This window comes from Vombatus ursinus, unplaced genomic scaffold (genome assembly GCF_900497805.2).
Source record: "Vombatus ursinus unplaced genomic scaffold, bare-nosed wombat genome assembly UNPS02004915.1, whole genome shotgun sequence".
Classification (NCBI taxonomy): Eukaryota; Metazoa; Chordata; class Mammalia; order Diprotodontia; family Vombatidae; genus Vombatus; species Vombatus ursinus.
In genome coordinates, this window is record NW_020944693.1 from 174855 (window position 1) to 193611 (window position 18757).

The 18757-nt window shown below is 37.6% G+C and overlaps 1 pseudogene; it reads left to right on the forward strand.

Annotated features, from left to right (window-relative positions):
• LOC114028506 overlaps nt 1-17310 on the forward strand; it is a 60272-nt pseudogene extending 42962 nt beyond the window's left edge.
• Nucleotides 17311-18757: the final 1447 nt, after the last annotated feature.

Below are 18757 nucleotides of genomic sequence, written 5' to 3' on the forward strand. Positions count from 1 at the left end.
AAATGGAGCTTCCAGCTGCAATTCACCAGTCAAATGATGGGGCTCCAGTACCAGAGTTATCTTCTAGGGTGAGAAGAACATAGAGGACAAGGCACCTGCCAGAGTGAGAAGGTTGCTAGGGCAAGCACGAGCACAGTCAAGTGTAGATCTGGGGAAAGCACTGAGGGATTGATTGTGGGTATGACCTGATCTTGTTCTCAAAATGGTGAATCAAGAAGGAAATCACCGATCAGAAGTTAGGGATACTTAGAGATATCTTCCAGGGTGTAAGATGGCAACAGAGTTGGTGCCATCCACTAGGGTGAGACGGTGCCAATATATAAAGAAAAATCCAGAGAGTCAAGAGTGCAGCCAGAGAAAAAAGTGGAGTGAGATGTGATTATGCTGTTCTGTGCTCTTCCTTGCTCATACCATATCTAGATTATTATGTTCATTTTGTAGCAAATGTGAGGAAGTATTTTAACTAGCTATGGAGTGTCCAGAAAAAAACGTCCAGCATGGTAAAGGGCTGTGACATTATGTCATACTGGAACTGGTTGAAGGAGTTAACAATGTTAAGAAGGAAGACTTAGATGGAGGAGATGATAACTTCCAGTATTTGAAGGAATAACAGGTAAAAAAAAAGAATTAGGCTTCTTCAGCCTAATCCCAGAACTAGGAGAAATGGTCAAAAGTTGCAGACAGAAAGATATAGGCTGGGGGCAGCCAGGTGGTACAGTAGATAGAGCACCGGCTCTAGAGTCAGGATGACCTGAGTTCAAATCTGGCCTCAGACCAAACACTTGACACTTACTAGACCCTGGGTGAGTTGCTTAATCCCAATTGCCTAAAAATTTAAAAAAAAATTAAAATTAAAAAAAGATATAGGCTTGATAAAATGAAAATGTAAGATCTAGAGGTGACCAAAAGGAGAATAAAATGTTTCAGGAGGTAATGGGTTTCTCTCCACTAAAGGTCTTTAAACAAGGGTTAATTGACCATTTTCACATGGTTGTTATAAAGAGGAGTCCCATTGACTTTGGAATTGCTATCCTAGGCTAACATGTCTTGATTAATGAATAAGTAAGCACAATCTCAACTCAACTGTAACCTGTGGCCAGTCCCAGATGTTCTGCATCCTAGTTAGTCATCTTCCCTGATCATTTTGCCATCTGTGCTGCTACTTCATAGTCACTTCCACCCAACCTTCCACCTCTTTATTTGCTGGGTTCCAAATACATCTTTATGCTTTTTGGCCTCCAGGCTCTGATGCCATTGTTAGAGGAGGCTTAATTTGTTCTGGGTGAGTTTCAAGGAAATACTAATGGGCCCAGACAGTTCTTAGGCTAAAGGACCATAAACTCTCCTAATACTCCAAAAAAAAGATCTTCTAATTTCTCTACAGAGACCTTTATAGGCATTATTCTTCCAGATCCTTTCCAACATCACAGTAAACTAAGAGCAGATTTCAAGGGAGAAGAAGATAGGCAGAGAAGTCTTGAACAGTTTGACAAGGGCAGAATTATGATTATATCCTGACAAGCAAGAAGCATTAAATAGGCTCTAACTCTCTAAAAAAGAATGTCAGAAGTAGTTGGACAAGGGGGCAGGGAACCAAAGTTATGCTTCCTTCCTCCCAATTTTTGTCTATGGCTGGCTTTAAGGCTACTACTTCTTAATGATTGCAATTCTATTTATTTATTTATTCAATCCTTTATCTATCTATTCATTTATTTGTTTGCTTGTTTATTGCTGCCTGAACAATCTGTAGGACCAAAAGGATCCAGAATCTGTGTTTGACCTGGAAAATCTGGCAACAGCAGGATTGGATTTATTTGATTCTGGGATGGAAACAATCAATATCACTTTGACATATGGCCTGGTTCTCCTCCTGAAGCACCCAGAAGTACAAGGTAAGGGGGGAAATCCAAAATGATCTGATATCAAAACCCAAGATTCCAGCCTAAATTGTTTAACCCAGCTTTATGCAGAAGCTGGCCCAACACTTTAGCATGGTGATTGAATAACTCTCAAATAAGATTGTAGCTTATAGGGTAGAGTCTTGTAACAGTGAGAAGGAGAAAAAAAGAATGAGCTGAGAAGGAAAGGACAAATAAGAGAGGATGGGCGCAGGACTCAGGGCACAGAAACTGACTCTTCCACTTACCAGAACCACATTTTCCACCAAAGCAACCATTCTAGTTCCCCATGACCACACAGAAAATGTTGGCTTGTTCCTGGAGCAGATGCACCTATTCACTAGCAGCTTACAGTGTAAGTGGACCATTTTTAAATGAAAAAGTAGAATAGAACATGTCTGGAATATGTTTCATTCAAGAAAATTAAGGATACTGAATGCTTTCCATGTGTACCCAATTAGTTGATCAATAAGTATTTATTAGGCACCTACCATGTGTCAAACCTTGTTCAAGTTTCTGGGGATACAAAAACAAAGAATGAAATAATATCTTCTGTCAAAGATTTGATATTTTAACAGAGGAGTCAAGTGCACATATAACTATATAAAGAATAATTATAAAGAACATAACTAATGTCCTCTGTTTCTCCTCTCTATTGTGGCTTAACTCCTTGGAAATGCCATATATAATAGGCGCTTCTATTCCCTTTCTGCTCTTTTGCTCTTCTTAACTCTTTGTAGTCTAGCTTCTGAACTATTCATTCAATCAGAACTGCTCACCCCAAAGTTACTAATGATCTCTTAACTGCCAGATTTAAAGTCTTTTTCCTCAGTCTGCATCCTTCTTGAAAACAAAAAGGCCTTTAGACTTAGCAATTCAGAGAATTTCTCTCTTCTGCGTCATCTGACACCATCAATTACCTTCCTTTCCTTGATACTGTCTTCTCTCTATATTTTCCTGACATTGTTTTCTGCTGCTTCTCCAGTTGTCTGACTTTACTAGAACTCCTTCTGGGTCTCAATCACTAAATATGAATGTCCCACAAGACTCTGTCCTGAGCCTTCTTCTCTTCTCCATCTATAGTGTTGCATTTGGTCATCTTATTAGCTCCCGTGGTTTCAATTATCATGTTTATACAGATGACTTTCAGACGTACTTGACCAACTTAATCTCTCTACCTCCAGTCTTGTGACTCCAACTGCCTATTAAACATTTCAAACTATATGACCCATAGAATTTTTAAACTCAACACATCCAAAACGAAAATCATGATCTTTCTCCAAGAAATCCTCCCCTCTTCACAACATCCTAACTTCCCTAACTCTGGCAAGACTACTACCATTCTCCAAGTCACCCTGGCCTATACCGTTGGTGTCAGGTACAATTCCACACTCCTTCTTACTCCTCTATCTATTCAATTGTCAAGTACTATCATTTTTATCTTTGGAACATCTCTCATATATACCCTTTCTCTCCTCCAGCATTACCACTGCTTTGCTTCACAGCCTCATCACTTTCAGCCTCCACTATTCCACTATCCTGCTAATTTGTTTTCCTGAATCAAGGCCACACACCAATCCACCCATTATTCAGTTGTCCAATGGATCTTTCTAAGGCATAAATCTGTCTATGTCACCCCCTCATTCAACAAACTCCTGTGGCTCCTTACTTCCTCCAGGATCAAAGGTAAAAATCATTTGTTTGGCTTTTTAAAGCCCTTCACAGAGACAGAGCCATGATGGCAGAGAAAACATCGGAGCTCACCCAAATTCCTCTCTGAACAACTTTAAATCACTCCTCAAAACGAATTCTGCAGTGGCAGAACCCATAAAAGGATAGAGTGAAAAAATTTTCTAGCCCCAAATAACTTAGAGGAAATATAGAAAAGGTGTGCTTCACTTGGGTAAAAGGGGAGCAGAGCCCAGTGTATGTGGTGTCCAGGCAAGCTGGTGGGAGTCCCTAGCCCTAGCATAGATCAGAAAAGAGGTCCTGTGGCCCTGTTGCAGTGGGCCAGGTGTGAGCCCTCCAGCTCTGATGCAGCAAGCAAGCAGCCAGGCCCAGATGCCCTAGAGCAGCAGAAAAGCCACCAGACCCAGAGGATCTGGTATGGCAGGCTATCTGCCAGCCTCAGAAGCCTCACAAACAGGCATGTCCAGAGACCCCAGTGTGGCAGGCCAATGGCCAGGCCCCTGGCTCCCAGCCTCTGGTGCAAGGAGCTTAGGACAGTGCTCCCTGTATCCCAGGACAACTTTAAAGCACAACTTTAAAAGTCATAAAATAGCTTGAAAAATGAGCAAAAACTAAAAACCAACCCTGACTATAGAAAGCTACTATGGTGAAAAGGAAGATCAAAACACAAACTCGCTAGATGACAGAAGCATCAAAATACCTATATGTAAACCCTCAAATAGAAATATGAATTGTTCTCAGGTCCAAAATACTCTTGGAAAAGCTCAAAAAGAATTATAAAAATCAAATAAGAAAGACAGAAGAAAAACTGGGAAGAGAAATGAGAGTTATACAAGACAATCACGAAAAAAGAGTCAGCACTTTGGTAAAAGACAGAAGCACAAAAAATGGGAGAAGATGTACAAAAGTCCAGTGAAGAAAACAAATCCTTAAAAAGTAGTATTGGCTAAATGGAAAAAGAGTACAAAAGCTAATTGAAGAAAATAATTCATTAAAAATTAGAATTGGACAAGTAAAAGCTAATGACTTGATAAGACAACAAGACTCAATCAAACAAAATCAAAAGAATGAAAAATAGAAGAAAATATGAAAAATCTCATTGGAAAAACAACTGACCTAGAAAGATCAAAGAGAAATAATTTAAGAATTATTGGACTATCTGAAATCTATGATAAAAAAAAGAACTTGGACAACATCTTTCAAGAAATTAGGCTTGCTGGGATGCCTCCCATCCTGTATTGCTCCCTTTCCACCAGGGCAAGGGGGACCTTGCCCATTAATATCCCCGGCTTCCCAGGTTAAAAGACTGCTGCACCTCATCCTTCTGCTGGCTCAGCAGTTCCAGGTTTTTTCCTGAGGTGATATTTTCTGGTTTTTTAGAGGTCAATAAAGGAGAGTGAGAGTGACTTACTTTTCACTCCACCATCTTGGCTCCCAGAAGTCTCTTCTTTTTCTTAAAAAAAAATAACTGTAGACAATATAAAATATTTGGGAGTCTACTTGCCAAGACAAACCCAGGAACTATATGAACACAATTATGAAACACTTACTACAAAATAAAGTCAGATCTAAACAATTGGAAGAATATTAATTGCTCATGGGTAGGCTGAGACAACATATTAAGATGACAATTCTTCCTAAATTAATTCAGTTATTCGGTGCAATAAAAATCAAACTACAAAAAATATTTTATAGATCTAGAAAAAATAATAACCAAATTCATCTTGAAGAATAAAAGGTCAAGAATATCAAGAGAATGGATTAAAACAAGTGTGAAGGAAGCTAGCCTAGTCGTACCAGATCACAAACTTTATTATAAAATGGTTTTCATCAAAACTATCTGATAAATTGGCAAAGAAATAGAGTGGTGTATCAGTGGATCAGATTAGGTAGACAAGACTCATTAGTAAATGACCATGGTAATCTAGTGTTAAAAAAAAAAAAACAAACAAAGACCCCAGCTTTTGGGACAAGTACTCACTATTCACAAAAACTGCTGTAAAAACTGGAAAACAAGGTATAGAACAACATTTTACACTATATGCCAAGATAAGATTACAATGAGTTCATGAATAGGACTTCCAGGAGCCAAGATGGTGATGTAAGCAGTAAACCACTCTGACTTTCCCATATTCACCTCCAAACAACCATAAAATAGGGCCCCAGAACAAATCCTGGAACAGCAGAACAAGCAAAAAGATGAGGCAAGACAATCTTTTAGTCCAAGAAACTTGGAAGATTGGCAAGAAGGGTCTGTCTCAGTCAGGTAAACAAGCAGCATAGTGCAAGGTAGGACATGTCTCAGTAAGCTAGCAGCAAGCCCACCCCAGAAAACCAGCAGTGGGTCCAGAGACCCAGTGGGATGGAGCAGGAAAAAGTCAACACCAGGACCCCTCACGTGCCTCAGCCTAGCCAGGGGAATGGGCAGAGTCCAGGCCTAGAACCACCATGTGTTTCAGTGTAGCCCTGGGCAAACTATTAGATGCCAAACTTAAGGGAGCCTAAGCAAACTGGCAGCCACCAGAACCTATTCCCATCACTTGCTTCAGAATAGTCCCGGGCAAACAGGCAGCCTCCAGAGACCAGACTGCCATGTTGTCCAGTGTAGCTCTGGGGAAACACAGAAACAGCACACACCAGACACCAGCACTAAAACCCCAGCTCGGCACCAGGTATGCTGTCAGGCCCCCAAGTCTCTAGCAACACCGGACTCCCCACAACCAACCTCCTCAGCACGGCATCAGACAGGAGGCCCTCCCCCGCACCCCAGGCCTCAGGGCAACATCAGTACAGCAGCAAGTAAACACTCAGGGCCTGCAACCACTGGCACAAGAAGGCTGAAAGAGAGCTTCTTCCACCCTGGGAGCAGAGCTCAAATTTAAAAGAAAGGAGAAAGGCCAAAAAACATGAGCAAACAACAACAAAAATATGTATTAAATTAAAATGGTCTTGCACAAAGAAAACCAATGCAACCAAGATTAGGTGGAAAGAAGAAAACTGAGAATTTTTACAGCAAGTGTCTCTGATAAAGGCCTAATTTCTGAAATATATAGAGAACTCATTCAAATTTATAAGAATATGTCATTTCCCAATTGATAAATGGTCATAGGATATGAATAGGCAGTTTTAGGATGAAGAAATCCAAACTATTTATAGTCATATGAAAAAATGCTCTAAATCACTATTGATTAGACAAATATAAATTAAAACATCTCTGAGGTACTGCCTCACACCTATCAGATTCGTCAATATGGCAAAAAAGAAAAATTACTTCAAAAAATGAAAAGAACCTATCTGTACAAAAATATTTATAGCAGCTCTTTTTGTAGTGGCTAAGAACTGGAATTTGAGATGGTGCCCATCAAGTGGGGAATGGCTAGACAAATTATAGTAAAAGATTGTAATGGAATATTACTGTGCTATAAGAAGTAGTGAGCAGGATGATTTCAGAAAAACCTGTAAAGATATATAAACTGATGCAAAGTGAAGGGAGAAGAACCAGTAGAACATTTTACAAAGTAAGAGCAATACCATACGATGCTTAATTGTGAATAACTTAGCTAGCCTCATTAATACACTGATCTAAGACAATTGCAAAGGACTCATGATGAGAAAGGTTACCCACCTCCAGAGAAAGAACTGATGGAGTACAAATGCAGACCAAGGCATACTATTTTTCAACTTCTGCATTTTTTGGTGGTTTTCTTTCCTTTGGGTACAGCTGTGTCTTCTTTCACAACATGACTAGTATGATAAAATGTTTTGCATGATTGAACATGAATACCCTATTTCATTGTTTACTGTCTTAGGGAGGGGGGAAATGAGGAAGGAAAAGAGAAAGTGTAGGACACAGAATGAAAACACATGAAAGTTAAAAACTGTTTTTTTTAAACATATAACTTGGGGGAAATAAAATATAATTTTTAAAAAGCCCTTTCCAACTTGTAATCTTACCAGTCTTCTTCAATCTTACTTTCCTCCATGAATTCTATTATCCAGTGACACTGGTCTCTTTGTTATTCCATGAACAAGAAACTCCATCTATGGACTTTAGGCATTTTCATGGGTTGTCTGCCCATTCCTAAAACCCTCTCCCTCCTCACATCTGCCTCCTAGCTTTTCTGGCTTCCTTCAAATTTCAGGTAGTCTCACCTTCTGCAAGAAGCCTTTTGCCAGTTCATTTCAATCTTAATGCTTTCACTCTGAGGTTACATCCCAATTTGAACCTGTGTATAACTTTCTTGTTGATAACTGTTTGCATGTTGTCTTCCCCATTGTGCGATGAGCTCCTTGAAATCACAGATTGTCTTCGGCCCTTGTCTATAACCCCAAATTTTAACACAGTGTCTGAGACATACTATTTACTCCATAAATGCCATTTGACTGACTGCCTGCCAAAGCATAAATACAAAGTAGACATTTGGAAGTTCAGGAAGCGCATCATGTAAAGCATAGTGCTCGAGCTTATTTTAAAAGTAGAGAGAGATTCTATGAAGCAAAGGAAAAGACCATGAGAATGGTGGAAAAATGGGAAATGATGAGAAATGGAGTGCCATTCAAAAAGAACAGAGAAAAAAACAGTTTGACTGGATTGCATACTTAAGATATGAGGCTGAAAAGATGTTTGTTTGTTTGTTTTTGTGAAGGGTTTTAAAACCTGAGTGGAGGAATTTCTGTTTTATTCTAAAGATAATAAGGAGTCTAATATTAGAGTTTATTTAATAGAGGAGACACATAGTCAAAACTTTTGACCATTTTTGACCAAATTTTTGACCATCTAAGGACATTTCAAAAGGAAGAATAGTGAGGACTAAAGGATACTCCCATTCTTCCTGGATTTGTTGATTCCCACATGCTGCCAATTTACAAGGAGTCATGCAGATGATAGAAAAGATTTAGTCATTTACTCATACTGCTCACTGATTATAAGTGTATAGCATATAGCTATAACATAGCAAAGTGCTTAGGGACTTCCCAGTTAAAGAGTCAAGTCATATAATTGGTCTGTGGTATGACTACCTCAAAGTTGACATTGCCAGTGGTATAGTTACTGTCAGATCAATTGTATTTTCCAAGGATAGGAAAGCCAGTCCTTTACCCCTCTGGGGGTGGGGGTGAGTTATCCAGTATGATGTAGTGAAAACACCTTGGGTTTGGAGTCTGAAGACCAGGACTTGCATGGTTACCTTCTCTTGTCCTTAATTTCCCTATTTGACAAATGAAAAATTCGGACTCAGTGATATCTAAGGCTTCTTTCCAGTATTAAATTATATAATCCAATGAGTATGAGCAAGATCTTCCTCTTGGTCTTCTGGGAGTTTTGTTTAATTTACTTTCTGTTAACTGCATCTCTTGTGCCCACTTCAGTGTTCCCAGTTATTCAGACAACATGAAAGTAAGCTTTTTTTATGTCAACATAGATAAAATTCATGAAGAAATTGATTGAGTGATTGGACAACATAGAATTCCTTCCATTAAACACAAACTGGAGATGCCCTATACAGAGGCCGTGCTGCATGAGATACAGAGACACGTTAATCTTGCCCCTTTCAGTTTGCCCCATGAAGTAACCGGTGACACTAAACACCATCAATACTTCATATCTAAGGTAAGAAAGAGGGAGAAGACAGAAATGTCATAGTCAAGTTAGAATCCAGAATCCATATTCTCTTAAGACTCCCCAACTCCCCAGCAAGTGTCATAAAGTGTGAATCCAGCTTATATACTCTAGTGTTAGTGCTATGGGCACTCAGAGGTGAATTGACTTCTCCAGGGCTACACAGATAACATATGCCAGAGAGTGACTTTAACCTAAGGCCAATTTCTTATTCATTACATCATCTTGCTCTTTGTTGGTTTGAATACATGGGAAAAATAGTGATATAAACTTAATAGCTATAATGAAACCTTTTTCAACTGAAGTGGCCTTTTCAGCTAAGAAAAGATCCATTTCAACCTCATCCCTAGCATTTGTATTATCTTACTCAATCTTGCCCGCAACCTGCTCGTTCATATATATATGTGTGTGTGTGTGTGTGTGTGTGTGTATGTATATAGGCATGTATATGTATGTATATGTGAAAATATATACATACCTATATACATATATATAAAACCTGTCATTAAATTGAGTAACATATTTTCAGTCAAATTGAAATAATAATACAATGCCTTTAATACTTGTCTTTCAAGATTTTGAAGAAGAAACAATGAAAGCTATTATTTTCCTCTATACTCTTTAACATCTATGGAAAGGTAGGTAACAGCACAATAGGTAGACAGTCTACTTTGGAGTTAGCAATACCTTTTCTGCCTCTGATTGATAATGGTTGTGTGGCCATTGGAAAATCACTTACCTTTCAGTTTCCAGGCAATCCTCTACTCTTTTAGTTTACTAAAAGTGGAGTTTCCATACCAAGGGTTTCCTACATAGATGAACTTATTGGTCAAGACTCATCCCACCACTATGAAACAAAATCCCCTGTACTTTACCAGTCATTTGGCTTTGAAACAGTAATTTGCTGCTACCACAGTCTTCTCTAGCTATAATTAGCTATACTCTTCTCTAGATATATTCTTCATTTTAGGAACAAACTTGCCAGAAATAACTTTTATCCATTAAAATTATTATTTTTTTTTACTTAAAGAGATGCAAAAGATGGTAGAGATACCCTATGACCCTGATAATTACTCTCACAAGCCAGTTGTGTTTAGAGAATTTCCTGTTAGTAGGCAAAATTCCATTCAAGATTGTGCGAGGATTTGCAGTTTAGGTAACAGTTGAGTTAGCAGTTGCCTTTGTCAAATAAAACAATTGTCATTTAACTTTCAGCAGACCTTTGGAGAATTTTTTTTTCTTAATACCATTCAATGACTATTGCCTCCACCAAATTTTTCTAGTCAGTCAAAGTTGAATTCGAGAGATACTTCTCCTAGATTAAATCATTAATGATTCCTTCCCTTTTTGTAGTCTGATCATTAACCAAGTCAATTCATGGGAGATGGGTAAAGACCTGAACTAGATTCTGAACTCTGGTAATTTTTTTTTTGTCTTGTGTCTGCTTACCACCTTTAATCTATTTTCTGAGACCTTAGTTTTAATTCATAACTTTTTGCGCACTTTCCTCAAAGGAAAAAAAAAAGTGATGTGATGGGGGAGGGAAATGGAGTGATGATGATAAGTGAATGTTAGTTTTTTGTTTTTTTTCCTGCATGCTGAAGTGAGCTGTCACTGAAAACCTTCAACACTAAATGTATGGCACTGAATTTCAAGTGTAGACTGGCAATTGGCTTGTATTGTAAAAAGTGCTGAATTGGATATTACCTTTCCAGAGATAAGTAGTGGAATCATATATGATCAACATATTTTATGGGCATTAGAGGAAAAGAAGTGGGTGCAGATGTCATATATAGTAGTTTCCATGAATCAGATACCTTGATTATACCCTTGGTTTAGTTCACAGTGATCTATGCATGACCTGGACCTCCTGTAACTGATTGTGTAGCAAAAAAAAAATATGGTTACTCCTACAGAAGTTTTACCACTAGCTCACTCAAATTTTGAAGCTTTGAATCAATACTACCTGCACAGAGAATGACCGTGGATCACTATACCAAGATCATCTTTAGGATGGAGGGGTCTATTAGTCAACAGATAGATTCCTCTAGGAATCCAGCTTAGCTTTATTGAAGGAATTATTTAGGTTGGACTTCTGATGGAGAATACTTTTTTGGATAAGAATGATTCCACCATGTGATATAAAAAGGCAGATCTATGGCTAAGAAAACCATTTACGATGACTTTGGTAAATGGGGCAAAATAGAACTCTGGATCTCATGGAGAACTGGGCCTCTTTGCAGAGACAACAGTAGATATATACAAGATATATCAGGTAACATCTGGCTTGAGTGTATTCAGTTGAACATATTTTCAGCAGAAAATGTGATGAACTTTAGTTGCTTCCTTGAAGAATACAAGCAGTAGTAACAAGATTTTTGACCTGTTGTGCATATATTTCTTCTCCCTGGAAGGAAATATGAAGAACACCACCAACAGCTTAGCGATGCTATATTATGGTCAGTACATACAGCCTTTTGAGCCAATACTGAAGGCTTTCAATTAACTAAGGTGTAATGGGAGAAGTATTTTTTGCAGTATAGCCTTCTTTCCAGGATTCATGTGGACCAAGATAAAAATTTTGAGTGCAAGCTACACAAGGGGGTGTTTAATTTAGCAGGAGTCCAGATAAATAAAACTATTGTATTTTCCTCAAGAACACTCAGAAGCAGTTTTTTTTTTTTTTTTTGCTATATCCTTCACCTTCAGTGCACAAAACATGCTAAGTCCTTATCAGAAACCTTGACCAACTTATGCCCTATAGACCTATAATTCCTCACAGGATAGAGTCAAATGACTCACTCTATATATGTCCATTTTTTATGACTTGGTATTTATCATTATGTTGGAGTTTTGTTAATGGAAAAGATATATTAACTCAAACCACGTTTTGAGAGATCAGATGTTGAAACAGAAGCCTACCACTTAGCTATGGCCTTGGCTTCCAAAAGCACAGAGAATAAATAGTAAACAGAGTTACACTTAAATTTGTGGTCAGAAAATTCATTTGGTGGATAATGACTCCGTATACTTAGAAAACACAACAAAGAAGACTGGTGAGGAGAAACAGTATTACACATTGTGGTAAGACAAGGTAATCAGTGATCTAAAAATCCCCCCCCCAAAATCAGCAGCAATCCTACAGATATGATGTATCATAAGTACCTGTTTCCCTTATAGATTATTGTTGGATTCCTCAGGAATCAGGGAGTTAGGCTCGTAGAAGATCCAAGAAATAACCGAGTTGATACATATGGATAGTTGATAATATAAGATGACCCATAACTAGAGGATTTGGGTTAAAATATGGAAAATATACCACTTGAGGTTTGGGGAAGATCACCAAGACTGTCCCAATTAGAGGGATAAGCCTGGAGAGAGAAGAGGGATTGAATATGGAGAACATCATTTTCCTAGACCAATTCCAGCAGTTGAAGTGCCAAAGGAACAGAGGCCCTTGATAGAGCTTTACACCTTACGAACTAGAGACAATACTATTTTATCTGTCCTTTCCACCAGTTTAGAGTCAGAGATTACAGGTCAGTAAGCCTTAGGATATGAACTTTCACAATGATAAAAATTAAGTTATTATTCAGTGATCTTTGAGAAGCCTTCAGGACTGTATATGATCTACACAAATCATGAGCTTTGATTGTGCTCATTACTTACACATTTGTTGTGTTTGTTCTTCATTCTTGAAGAGGACCATGACATCAGGGAGATGATGACATGACTTGTAATTGACTTTGGTTTGAGTGAGGGAGGGCTATGCAAGGTCGCCAGACTCACTTTCTCCTCCAGAGCCATCTGGGTCCAGTGGCCAGATATTCTTCAGGATGACTTTAGATGGCCCAGGATGCAAAGGGAGACCCTGGCCCTTTTAAGCTAAGGTCTTTTCAGGTTCTCATTTTGAGAGAGATAAGGCCCATTCAGTGAATATGCCTCTTTAAGAAGTGAGTCAAGGGATGGCCCCTTTAATAAAAAAAAAAAATTCAACTTGAGTGGGGAAGGTGGAGAAGGAGACTGAATGATGAGCTGAGTTACCCAACTAGAACTGGCCAGCTGGGTCCCTATTCAGACAACTCAGACTACTCACGGGTTGTGTTTGTCCTTCATTCTTAAAGAGAACCATGATGTCAGGGAGATGATAACATGACTTACAATTGATTTTGATTTGAGTGAGGGAGGGCTGTGCGAGGTCACCAGCCTCACTTTCTCCTCCAGAGCCACCTGAGTCCAGTAGCCAGATATTCATCAGGATGAGTAGAGATGGCCCAGACTTACACATTTAGAAAATATAAAACCAGTGGGACTTTCCTTAATGTGAAGTAAGTGGAAGCAGAATATCCCAGTTTTCTCACAAGTACTTTAAGAAATATTTATAAATAACATCAGACAAATTAATGACAGAAATCTAAGAAGAAAATATAAGTGCATTTTGCCTACCCAGGTCCATTAATAAAGATAGCCACAAATATTTGGTCACTAGGGAAATGATCCAAATGGAAAAATCCTACTTCTAATTCCAATTTATAAAATTCTTCCACTTAGCAAACCAGACTTGCTATTAAAGACTGGAACACATAGCTGTTTTATTCTGGCCCCGAACCAGGAACCTGGGTGGGGCTCAGATCTGGCGGACATCAACAAAGGCATATGCTAGATCAGATGCCCCCAGCACCACCTAACCTGCTGCAATGTGCTATTTGGAACCACTCCTGTAATAATAACAATAACAGCAGCGGCAGCAGCAGCAGCACCAACAATAACAACCCTATCTAGCATTTATAGAGCACTTTAATGTTTGCAAAGCATTTTATAAATATCATCTCATCTTTATTCTCACAACAAACCTGTGAAATTGCTGTTATTATTATCTCCATTTTACAGTGGAGGAGATTAAGGAAGAGAGGTTAAGTAACTTGCCCGGGGTCACACAGACAGTGAAAGTCTAATGCAGGTTTTGAAATCAGGTATTCCTCACCCCAGGTCCAGCATTCTATTCACTGTACCACCTGGCTGCTCCCTAAGGAACAGTGATGCTTATTAGCCCACCTTCAGATAATACAGATCAGGATGAAAGAAGAATGCACTATTCTTTCCATTAGTAAAATACAGAACTTGATCCTGACAAAAGTTCAGATATATGAAGGCTGGAAAAATGAACAAAGTCAAGAAAGCACTCATGATAGAACACTTAGTATGGGATTGGGGATGTTCAGGACACAAAGCCAAAAGAAGACAATAAAACTGCATCATTTACAAGAAATCCTCCAAGGAATCACAGCTTTATCATAAGCTCAACTAGAATTCCTGGAGGAAATAAAACAAGATTTTAAGTTACTTTCACATTATATTATATGTATTGTTCAGCTATGCTGTTTTTATCATCTTCTGCTTTTCGTATTTAAAAATACTCTTTGTTATATAGGCTATCTCTCTGGATAGGCTAGGGGCAGGGATACAGGGAAAACCATAGTGATATAAAAAAGACAACAAAAAACTTTGAAATATTATAAATGAAAGGAAAATTCTAAAACAGGTGTTCTAGGGTCTACGAATAGATCATAGAGGGTCAATGAACTGAGATGGCAAAAATTCCATCTTTATTTTGCTAAAATTGATTTCCTTTTCAACACTATGTATTTTATTTTATGAATTTAAAAACCATATTCTGAGGTGTCCATAGACTTCACAATATGGCCAAAGGGATACAAGATACACATATCCTCAAAGCATCCATGTCTAGATAAACATTTCTCAGGATTCTGTGGGGAGTATATATGCCTCTTGAGAAGCCTGAAGTATATGATTTGAGATATATATGATTTGAGATATATATGAGATTCCATTCTCAAAATAGAAAATTATATGATTCTATGACTGAATAAGGTAGGGAAGAAATGAGCAGAAAAACTGACAAGAGAACTTGTTTACAGAAGCCAAGATATCAGAAGGCAGAACATGGGAGACTAGAGATGAGGATCTAACACAGCTGAGAGGCTGACAGAAATGGAGACTGTATGGCTAGAGATCCTACTGTCACTATGGGGAGTTAATTTAATTGGAAGAAAGTCTTCTAGTCTGCAAGAGCTGATTGGCAGAAAGAAGCATGTTTAAGCATCTACTATATGCAAAGCACTATGCTTAGCATTGGACCAAGTTGTTAATCTGCTATTGTTATTTCTTCACTCCAGGGCACAACTGTGTTCCCATCACTTTCCTCTATCTTGTTTGATGAAAAAGAATTCCCCAACCCACATCAGTTTGACCTACAGCACTTCTGCATAAGGATGGTAGCTTTAAGAAGAGTGACTTCTTCTTCATGGCTTTTTCAGTAGGTAAATTTTCTTTCTCATCTTTACCTCTTAACTATTTGAAATGAATGAGACTACAACATCTCTACTTGGCTGCTTCTCTTAATGTGTTCTGAGTAGACATTTGTGGTTTCTTCCTACATCTGTTACTGTTAGCATGATTCAGTTTTCTTTCTGTAACCAATATGAATGGGGATATTTCAGCAACCTCATTTAGTCCCTCAGAATACTTCTTACCTCCTTTCTTTTGTCTTTATTTGTATCCCTGACTCTTAGAACACAGGACTGACACAGAATAGGTATTGAATAAATACTTACTGGGTGGCAAACTGACTTATATCACACTGTGGTAATTAGAGCACATGGATGGGAGGTAGGAAATATTGCGTAACAAGATTTATTTATTGTTATACCTAATGATCACAATTGAATTGAGTTTAATTGAAACAGGTTTCCTTCCATTTTCTGTCATTACATACATTTTACCATGTTCATCAGATGATCATCCTAGATCATTCATCTAGTCATTAATTCATTCAAATAACAAACATTAAAAAGCACTTTATAGGGTATATAAAGTACATGTGGAGAGGGAGTGTGATGGAGGAAAAGAGGCAGCTTTAATGTCAACATAGATTCAAGTCCTGCCTCTGACATATCCTGTCATGTGAATCTAGACAATCATTTAGCCTTTAGGTCCTCATGTTTAAAACTCTCAGGTGCAAAACTGTTACTTATTTATAATAGTAGAAGAAACTTCCTTATTAGGGAAACCTTTATATTGATAAAATCCTCCAAAAAATAAAAAGTAGAAGGCATTGAGCTTGGCAAAGAAAGATACTCAAAGATAAGTGAGACATAGTCTATGACTTCTGGGAAGATTAAAAAAAAACTGAGCAGGGAAAAGAAAACATGAGTATAAGTAATTACATTTCAAAAAGAGAACATCATGAATGCAAGAAGGTTGTACCCGTAAACTAATAATATAATAGCTAATATGTAGTGCTTTAAGATTTCAAAGGGCTCTATTTTATTTATCTCCTTTGATCCTCACAACCCTCAAAGATAGGTGCTATAATTATCCCCATTTTACAGATGGGAAACCTGTCTGAAAGAGGTTAAGTGACTTGTGCAGAGTCATATAGCTGGAAAGTGCCTGAGGTCAGATGTAAAATCAGTTTTTCCAGGTTCCAAGTCCAGCACTCTGTTTCACTGTGCCACTTAGCTTCTTAGCAGGTACAAGGTGCCATTCTATTAGAGTGGAGGGGAGGTGTCTCAGATAAGATTTTCTGGGAATGATGGTATCAAAATGGATTTTCACATGAAGACCACTGAAGAGAATCTTGTTTTCTTTCAGGAAAACAGGCCTGTTTGAGAGAGGTTCTGGCTAAGACGGAATTGTTTTTATTCCTGGTCACCATTCTTCAAAACTTTACCCTCAAGGGTATCATTGATCCAAAGGAAATCAACATCAAGCCGCATTCTACAGAACTTGTCACTGTTCCTCCAAAGTTCCAGCTCTTTTTCCTCGCTAAGACAAAGTCACCTTTCAAATCCATCCTATTGCTTTCTCATCACGATCCCAATTCTCTTATCTCTTGAAACTAAACAACTTTATTGAGGTGGAATGCTACAGTTGTCATTGTCTTTGAATAGTGTCCAATTCTTATACATGCAAGGAAAGACATTAGATTAAAGAACTCCTTGTACGCGTTCATGTCAGGGGGTTGCATTATAGAATGGCATGAGGACATCCTGAGCATCTTTAGGCTTTAAGCCATGCTGCATGTTTGGGAAGGGTTAGTTCAATAAAGGCTCATCCATTTGTTCACATCGGAGGTCACTGTGTGCCATGATTCATTTTTTTTCTTTAAGAATGCTATTCTGATATCAAAAGAAGAAGATGGTTTTGAGGCCTGAAAAGAATTGTTATGAACAATTCTTAGATAAATATCAGTTTTTCTTTTGGGATCTCTTTCAGGAGGTGATTGGTGGATTCTTTCAATTTCTATTCTGCCTTCTGGTTCTAGAATACCAGGGTAGTTTTCCTTGATGATTTTTTGAAAAATAATGTCTAAACTCTTTTTCTTTTAAATCATAGCCTTTAAGTAATCCAATAATCCTTAAATTATCTCTCCTGGATCTGTTCTCCAGTCAGTTGTTTTTCCAATGAGATATTTCATATTTCATTGTATTTTCATTCTTTTGATTTTTTTTATTGCTTCTTGAAGTTTTATGGAGTCATTAGCTTCCACTTGTCCAATTCTAATTTTTAAGGAATTATTTTCTTCAGTGAGCTTTTGGACCTCCTTTTCCATTTGGCCAAATCTACTTTTTTTTAATTTATGGAATAAAACAAGCATTTCCATAACATAGCACAACAACAACAAAAAAAGATGATTGTAAACAAAACTGCAAATCTACAATGTACAACTTTCTATTCCTTTCTAATATACAACAAAATTATAGTTTTTTTCTTTTATTCTTCCATCCCCTCCCCCACTGAGCATCATTAGACACAAATAGGCATGTCTATATAAAATTATTCTATACATACTTCTATTTATCAGTTCTTTCTCTTGATACAGATAGCGTCTTTCTTCATCATATCCTTTAGAGTTAATTTTGGTATTTATAATAAATAAAATAACTTATTTGATCGAAGTTGTTCTGAAAATAATATTGTGGTTATTGTATACATGTTCTTTTATTATGCCCAAAGGTTATAGGTAGCTTAATAACTCTTTGGATACAATTTGAGAGTGCTCTCCAAAATGGTTGGATCATTTTATAATTCCACAAACAATGAATTAGTGTTCCAACTCTTCCACATCCTCTCCAAAATTTGTCACTTCCCTCTTCTATCATTTTAGCCAATCTGGTAGTTGCAAAATGATATCTCAAGCTTGTTTTAATCTGCATTTCTCTAATAGATAATGATTTAGAGTATTTTCAAATGACTATTGGTTGTTTTGATTTCTTCATTGGAAAACTGTTGTTCATATCTTTTAACCATTTAACAATTGGGGAATGACTTGTATTCCTATAGATTTGACAAATTTCTAATTAGTATTTGTGAATTCAAATTTGTTTAATCCAACTAAAAGAAATAGTAAAATTGTGCCTACATGTTATTGAGGGAAATATCAATAGAATCTGTGGTGAGTTATCAAAATGTTCTCTCTCTTCATTGAAAGCTTAAAGGATTTGGTCAGTCAATAAGCATTTATTAAACA